The sequence below is a fragment of the Pleurodeles waltl genome, chromosome 4_1 (assembly GCF_031143425.1).
Source record: "Pleurodeles waltl isolate 20211129_DDA chromosome 4_1, aPleWal1.hap1.20221129, whole genome shotgun sequence".
In the NCBI taxonomy this organism is placed as follows: domain Eukaryota; kingdom Metazoa; phylum Chordata; class Amphibia; order Caudata; family Salamandridae; genus Pleurodeles; species Pleurodeles waltl.
Window position 1 is genome coordinate 681,144,491 of NC_090442.1, and position 7,501 is coordinate 681,151,991.

Genomic DNA, 7,501 nt, shown 5'->3' on the forward strand with positions numbered 1-7,501 from the left:
TAATGAAGTGCAAGGGGGTGTCAAAGTGGTGGAATGCATGCATTGCACCACTTTGTGACTATGGCACAGGGATTTGGTATCTGTTGTGCCACTTGATCCTCACAAGTATGATGATGCAAATGTGGTGCAAGGAGACACTAGTCAAACTTACCTCTGGGCCCTAATGGTCAACAATGGATAGCTATGAACCCTGTGACATGAAAATAATACCATAGATGGCTGATAGGAAGTTTAGGCTGGGTTTGGTAATTTACATTGTTGTGGAATGTCTGGTGGGCAGCACGTGTCATCTAATGTTGCTGTGTACATTGCATGGTTGTTCGACCTCTCCCCAATGCAGTATTTGATGTCATCCTGTCTTCATGGTTTAGCTGCCCTATGACCTCAGCACAGAAGCGTGCTTTTCATAAAAGGGCAGAGCATTTCTGCCACATCATGCAGGTACAAGCAGGGTACAGGAAGATGTCCAGGAGATATCGGTGGGAGAAGTCATTGGAAGTGTGGCTTGCCTTCCCACATGGGGGACCTCCTAAACAGGCCGCAACAGGGCAGAGAACATCGAGCACCACATCAAGGGTCAGGGGTGTCTCAGCTGATCCAACCCCTTTCATGTCCACAGCAACAATGGCAACACAAGCATCTCAACAGCCACCTGCAGCAGCCACATCTTCCAGCTCTGTAGTGGACTTGATGAGGGACATGGCAGCTACTATGGCCAGGTTGGACAGACTGGAGCAGGACAATGCTTGCAGTTTCAAACTCTTAAAATGTTGCAACAAGAAGAAGCTGTAATCCAGGATATGCACAGCCTCCCTGTTCCTTCCCTTCTTCCGTTGTGTTTTGTACATATTTTTTGTGGTTTTTGGGTAGGTAGTTATAGGTTACATAGAATAGATTAGGTTAGTTGTAGAATAGAGTAAGTATAGTTGGGAGAGCGTTTTAGGTTCATTTTTTGTTTTTGGGGGGTTGGTTGGGGCTTTATATATGGGGCTCTATGTTAAAAAAAATCCATAGAAATTTACTAAAAATATATATTTGTTTAGGATATAGCTTAAGTTAGTATATGTGTAGCTTTAGTTATATTGTACTATTCGTATCTTGTCTCTGAAGGGGGTAGGGTGACAATGTTTAGTGTGTGGTGTTACACATATAAGTTTAGATTAGGATAGATAGCTGTAATGATATGTTTAGATAAGTTAGTATAGGTTAGCCTTATGTAGGATAGTATTTAGTTTAGGGTTTTTATAAGGTGTTGTTTTTAAGTACCAATAAATCCTTTTAGTTGTAGACAATTAGGTGTTTAGGATGACTGAGTGTCTGGGTGTTCTTTTGTGTGCACTGGCCAGGTTAGAGGAATGCCTTAGGGTATGCTTTCTGTATTGATTTACACGTATGACTATGTGTATCCCCAAGAAGCTGTCTTATTGTCTGAAATATGTCATCAGTTACTAAAACACATTTTTCATCCCCAGTTCCTGACCATCACATTGTGTATGTATACAAACCCTTTGACAGGTAAGAATGGAACATCAGCTGTCATCGCTGAGGTCTGTTACAGTTATTATTGTAAAGTGAAGCACTTTTTACTTCACCTTATTTGGGGTATATCCTGATACACTGATAGCTACCTGTCACTGATCAATTTTGCCTCTTCTGTTCCACACATATTTGTTGCACTAGTTCTATCACCTGGGAAAATTCTAGACACTTGTGTTCTGACCCATACCTTTCATATGCCAGCTTGCATGGATATCTGTTCAGGACATGCCTTTAAGGCTATGTAAGTTGATTGTAGTCCACAACACTCTCAGTCACCCCTTTCATGTTAGAGTCCTAGTATTTGGCTTTGTGTCTGACAGTAAGCCACACATTTATTTAGGTTCTGTTCTCATTGACATAGCTTTAACACAATGCATACATTTAGATGAGTTGATGGATCACAGTAAAAGATGGCATGTTACATGTGAGTATGGAGATTTCTTAACATCTGTAGGTTTATTTTCCATGGCAGTACAATGTCCATTTCACTGACCCCATGAGAGATCCTGAGCTAATTGAAATACATTCAGAGTCTAAGGGTGAGAGGTGTGCCATGAGACATGGGTAGGAGAAGTGTGAATTTTTGAGGAGGTGTCCAAAATGACAATAGGTAGGAATTAAGACAATGACAGTGCATAGCAGATATGTCAACAGTGGTTGAGTGAAGAGGGCACATTTCCAGCTGTAACAACACTGGCATGATCTTAAGCACAGAACTAAGGAGTCGCTGTCCATGTGACACAGACTGGTGCTACTGGGTGGTTTTACATGTGAATGCTGTTCCTTCGACATCTTCATCTTCTGATGTGTGTGGTGCCTCCTGTTCCATGGGTGGTGCTTTTATTGAAGTTGAGGGACACACGCACATCAGGGGATAATAATGTGGAATCAAAGCTCCCGGCAGCTGCCATTTGTGGGAACACATAAGGCATCACTGCAGCAAGGAGGAACTGCTGACTTCTCAACACCGCAGCTACATCACAGTGGTAGGCAGCCATGTTTTCCCTGAGAGAGGCCACTCCCCACTGTATGGACTCCAGGGCATTTTGTCTCACTTCCAGCCTGTTATCTATCATGCTGCTGCCACTTTGGGAGGGTAATTGTTGATGTCTCTGCCTCATGACGGTAGCTATGTCGGCCAGGGATTGCTGGAGTTCATGTTAAGTGGAGTGGGTGCCTCTGATGGCAGCTGAGTTGTCTTTTTTTGGACTGCGGCACCTCTGCACTCCACTCTAGATTGCCTGCTATGGTCTCCATCCCCAACCGCACCTGCTTGGCCAGCACCTGCTGGACTTTTACCACTGTCCTCTGAAAGGTGATGTCTGGGTCTTCAGATTCCAAGGCTGTAGCAGGACTGGTTGGTGCTGTGTGTTGGTAGTTGGGTGGTTCATGTGGAGACCCTGCAACACTGTGTGTCCTCCCTGCGATGGGAGCTAATGTCTGGAAGGAGCCTAGGACATCCTGGAGAGTCTCTTCATTGATGGTCGGCAGCTGGTCATCCATGTCATTTGTAAAATCCAGGACAGGCAGGTCAGCAGGAGATAAGGCATTATCCTCTGCAATGGGATAGTAAAATGTCAATCAATGACTATAATGGCTGTTGACATGGCTCATCAGTTGCTTGCTACTGGTGGCTCAGTGACACGTTACAGACCCCATATTGTAGTTGTTTAATATGTGTTGCATTGTGAGACACACATAGGGTAACCTTTCAAAGTATTTTGTGCACTGATTCCACACCACTATCTTCCTTGCAGGCCCCTTGCCCGGTCAATGACACCATGGTACCACATAATTTACATACCTATTCACAATGGTGGACATTCCCACAGTACTGCAATGAGTGTTGTCACTATTTTGGTGCTTTCCTGCAGTGGCATCATGAATGATGGCACTAATGCACATGGAGGTTCATTACAATGCTTGTGTAACTTTGTCATCTGCCTTTAGCAGTCTTCACACATGTGTTAATTGGATGGCAGAGTGCCAGATTTATGGATTGTCAGGCCATTAGTTCATCCCTCCATACATTAGGGACATTTCCTTGCATACAGCATACCTGGCACAGGCATATGTTGGTGTAAGGATGTACAATGTGGATAAACTGTTTGTATGATGGTACTGTTGCATTATGGACTAGTGTCATTGTGCCCATAGTGTCACATGGATGCCACTTGTGCCTGTTCCTATGCATAAAGGTCCCTTTATGCACAATGCCAACCATTCCCCCAACACAGGCAACCTTGTAACATGATGAAATTCAAGCTACTGTACAGCAGCACAAATGATGATCACAGATATACCCCATATGTTGTATATGTTGACTTTTGTGCTCATTCCCCAATGGTGCATGGAGGTGAGTGAGAGTTGTTGTCAGGCCACCCTGTGCGAGTTGCGTAGGACATGTTGCACACTGAGGCCCTGATTTTTTCTAAAGTGGCATTGCTGCACCGCTCTACACCACCTTTGTAATGCAGGGATGCGCCACATTTACAGGAATACAGTGCACCCCTGCATTTCCCCTTGTGCACAGTTGAGCTCCCTGCACCACGCAGGCGCCCTTGCACCAGATTGTTTATATGCAGGTAGGTGTCTCTTCCTGCACATAAACAATCTATTAGGGCGATTTGGTTTTTTCTATGTGTGCTGCAGAATGGAGTACAAATAAGAAGGACAATGACACGAGGAGGAAGGAAAGTATTTTGCCTTGTTCCGCCATCCTTACACCACCCCTAGGGTGGTGTTGACTTTAGCCACAGCCTCAGGTTAACATGTAGTCTTGGATCTGTGGCAACAACAATATGCAATGGTTGTTGTTGTGGCACAGCCACACTGCTTGCATGCCCCTTGCAGGCAAAGTGCTGCGTCTGTAGGGGCCATATTTACAAGGTGGTGTTGAGCCACTGCAAGTGGCTTAAGACCATGTGGTGTACATGTCAGAGTGCATAGCGCCACCAGTGCATCACTAAAAGTGAGGTTCCAGTTGCAATGAGACCTTTTGATTCTGGCCTATGTGTCCCTATGCAACCCTTTTGCATGCATTCAGTGTGTCCTATGTGTCCCCCCCTTCTGCCATTTGTAAAATTCCAGATAGTCCCCTCCTGCAACCTACAATGCATTTGTGATAGTTCTTGATGGTCTTCGCTGTCCTGTCCTGCGAGTCCAGTGACCAGCTCTTCCGGGATGACCACTGCCACCATCTCCTCCAGCTCATCCAGGTGCTCCTGGGGTGCAGGACTTCCACATCCAGTCTGCAGTGCTGCCTTTCAGTTCCTGCGCAGTTTCTCCTTAGTTCTACACTTGCAATCGTGCCAGCGCTTCTTACAATCAGAGACAGTCCTCTTCACTTCTGCCATTTTGTTGACTTCATCTACTATTGCCTGCCATTTAGCCTCTCTCCTGCCTATTGGCAATTTGGACGTGACAAAGAGCTGGTGTTGGTGCTCTGTCACCTCTCTGACCAAGATGTCATTCTCCTCCTCACTAAAGCAACACTTCTTCTTCCTCTTCTTCTTCTCCTGGGGCTTTGCTGGTCCCTCCTGGCTGGTACTGGGGTGAATGAGAGCTCTCTGGGGTCTCTCCTGGCCTGCATTCTCCATCTTGTCTCCTAATTTTTTTTCTTGCTCGCACATTTTTTTCCGCTAATGGTGTTAAATATGGCGCTCACATATTTAGGACCTGCTTATGACCCTGGCTGTCACCAGACTGCCAGGGTCACGGTGGCGATCGGAGTGCCATAGTCGTGGCGGTCCGACCATCACATTATGACCATGGTGGAGCCTCCATGGTCCCACCGCTGACACCGCAGCGCTGCCCTGGGGATTACGATTCCCCATTCACCAGCCTAACCTTGGCAGTTTACACTGCCCTGGAAAGGCTGGTGGAATAGGGGACTCGGGGGCCCAAGAGGCCCCTGCACTGCCCATGCACTTGGCATGGGCAGTGCAGGGGCACCATTGCACAGCCCCATTGCGCATTCCACTGCCCGAATTATGGAGCCGGCTGTAATGTTGAGGCACTCTTCCCCACTGGGCCGGCGGGCAGCAACACTGCTTCCACCCGCAGGCCCAGCGGGGAACTCAAATTAGGGCTGGCGGGGTACAGGCCGCACAGTCGGCCTGATGGCGGGATGAGTTTGCCAGGGCAGCATTAGCATCATTTGTTTTTACGCTAGCCATTCCTTAGCGCCATTGTGCGTCATTTTATTAACATGGCTCACAGATGGTGCTAAGGAATAGTGTTAGCTAGTGGTAATATATTTGATGCAGAACTACACTAGCACAGTTGTGCGTCATTTTTTTTAAACTATGGGCCTAATTCTCTAGTAGTCAATTCAAAAACCCTCAGCAGGCTAAGGCAGCAGGAAGTGAATGAAGAGGGCTCTACATCTTCACATAGCTGCTAAACAAGGTCTTGTTGAAGCCATTGATTTTTTATGGGAAATTTGAATTTCACACTCAGAGATAGTTTCTCAGTTGTTGGATACTTTTTGTGCTTTTGACTAGTGAAAGTTTCTACCTTTGGACTTAGTCACTTTTTTTTAGAGCTCAGCTTCCTCCAGCAGAGCAAGACTAGGCTGAAGCTTATGAGGGCGCATCCAGGCCGGATGCGAGGTCCCACTCAATTGGATTTGCTGCTGTTGAAAGTTACAGCAGGAGCAATCTGAATCTTTGTCCAGGTGCAATGCACCTTAGCCAGATTGGCTTGGTAGGTTTTTCACAGTACACTGCCTGCTCCCAGAGCAAAAAAGTTGACAAAACAGCTTCTAAGTCCCAGGTTTCAGGATTTTTTAGGAGTAGTACAATTTGGTATCAGCCAAGGGTCCAAGACCTTGGGGAGAGCTCTTGGAGATATAGGCCCTCATTCTGACCTTGGCGGTCTTTTTGCAAGACCGCCGAGTTACCGCCGCGGTGAAGACCGCCGACCGCGGCGGTATGCCGCTGTGCGCATTCTGACCGCTGGGAGCGTTCCGCTGGAAAACCGCCAGCAGCCACACTGGCGGTCGGCGGGAAAGTGGAGACTGGTCAACCTCCACCGCCACGCCAGCAGAACACCGCCCACAGAATTACGACCCACATTTCTGTGTGGCGGTCTTCTGTTGGCGGTCTTCTGTTGGCGGTCACCTCCCCATGGCTCCTGTCACCTCCCGGAGGACCAACGCACAAGGTAAGTTGATCGTCCGTGAGGGGAGGAGGTAGGGGGGTGTTGTGTGATGTGTCCGTGCATGGGGGTGTGCGTGTGAGTGTGTAGAGGGGGTGTGTGAGTGCGTGCATGCGGGCGGGGAGTGCTGCTGTGCCTATGGGCAATGTGTTTAGTTCGGCGGGTGTGCATGTCGGCATGTATGTGTGCGGGTATGTGTCCCCGTTGTGTATGTGTGTGTAGGGGGTGTGTATATGTGCATGTTGGGGGTGTGTGCATGTCGGGGTGCATGTATGTGCATGTCGGGGTGGGGGTGGGGAGGGGGTTCGTACCACCTCTGGGGGGTGGCAGGGGGGTGGAGGGTGTGGGGGGAGGACTCGGGTGGGTAGTGGGGGGTGGGGGAGACCCCTATCAGTGCCAGGGAAGGAATTCCCTGGCCCCGATAGTGCTTACCGCCATGGTTCGCACGGCGGTTCCCGCCCGCAAGAAACCGCGGCGGTAGGCAGGGTCATAATACCCTTGGCGGTCTTGGGACGACCGCCGGGCCGGAGTGCGCAAACTCCAGCCCCGCGGTCATGACCGCCGCGGCGGTCGGAGTGGAGAAGTGGCGGTCGGTCGCGGCGGGGACCGCCGCGGTCAGAATGCCATTTTTAATACCGCCGGTCTGTTCGCGGTCCGACCGCCGTCTCTCCGCCGACCGCCAGGGTCAGAATGAGGGCCATAGACTCATATCAGCAGAGGCCAGGACAGGTCCAGTTGGAACTGGTCAGTTGGAAATGTAGAAAGCTTGAAGCATGGTGTGTCAGTGTAGCTCAAACAGTAG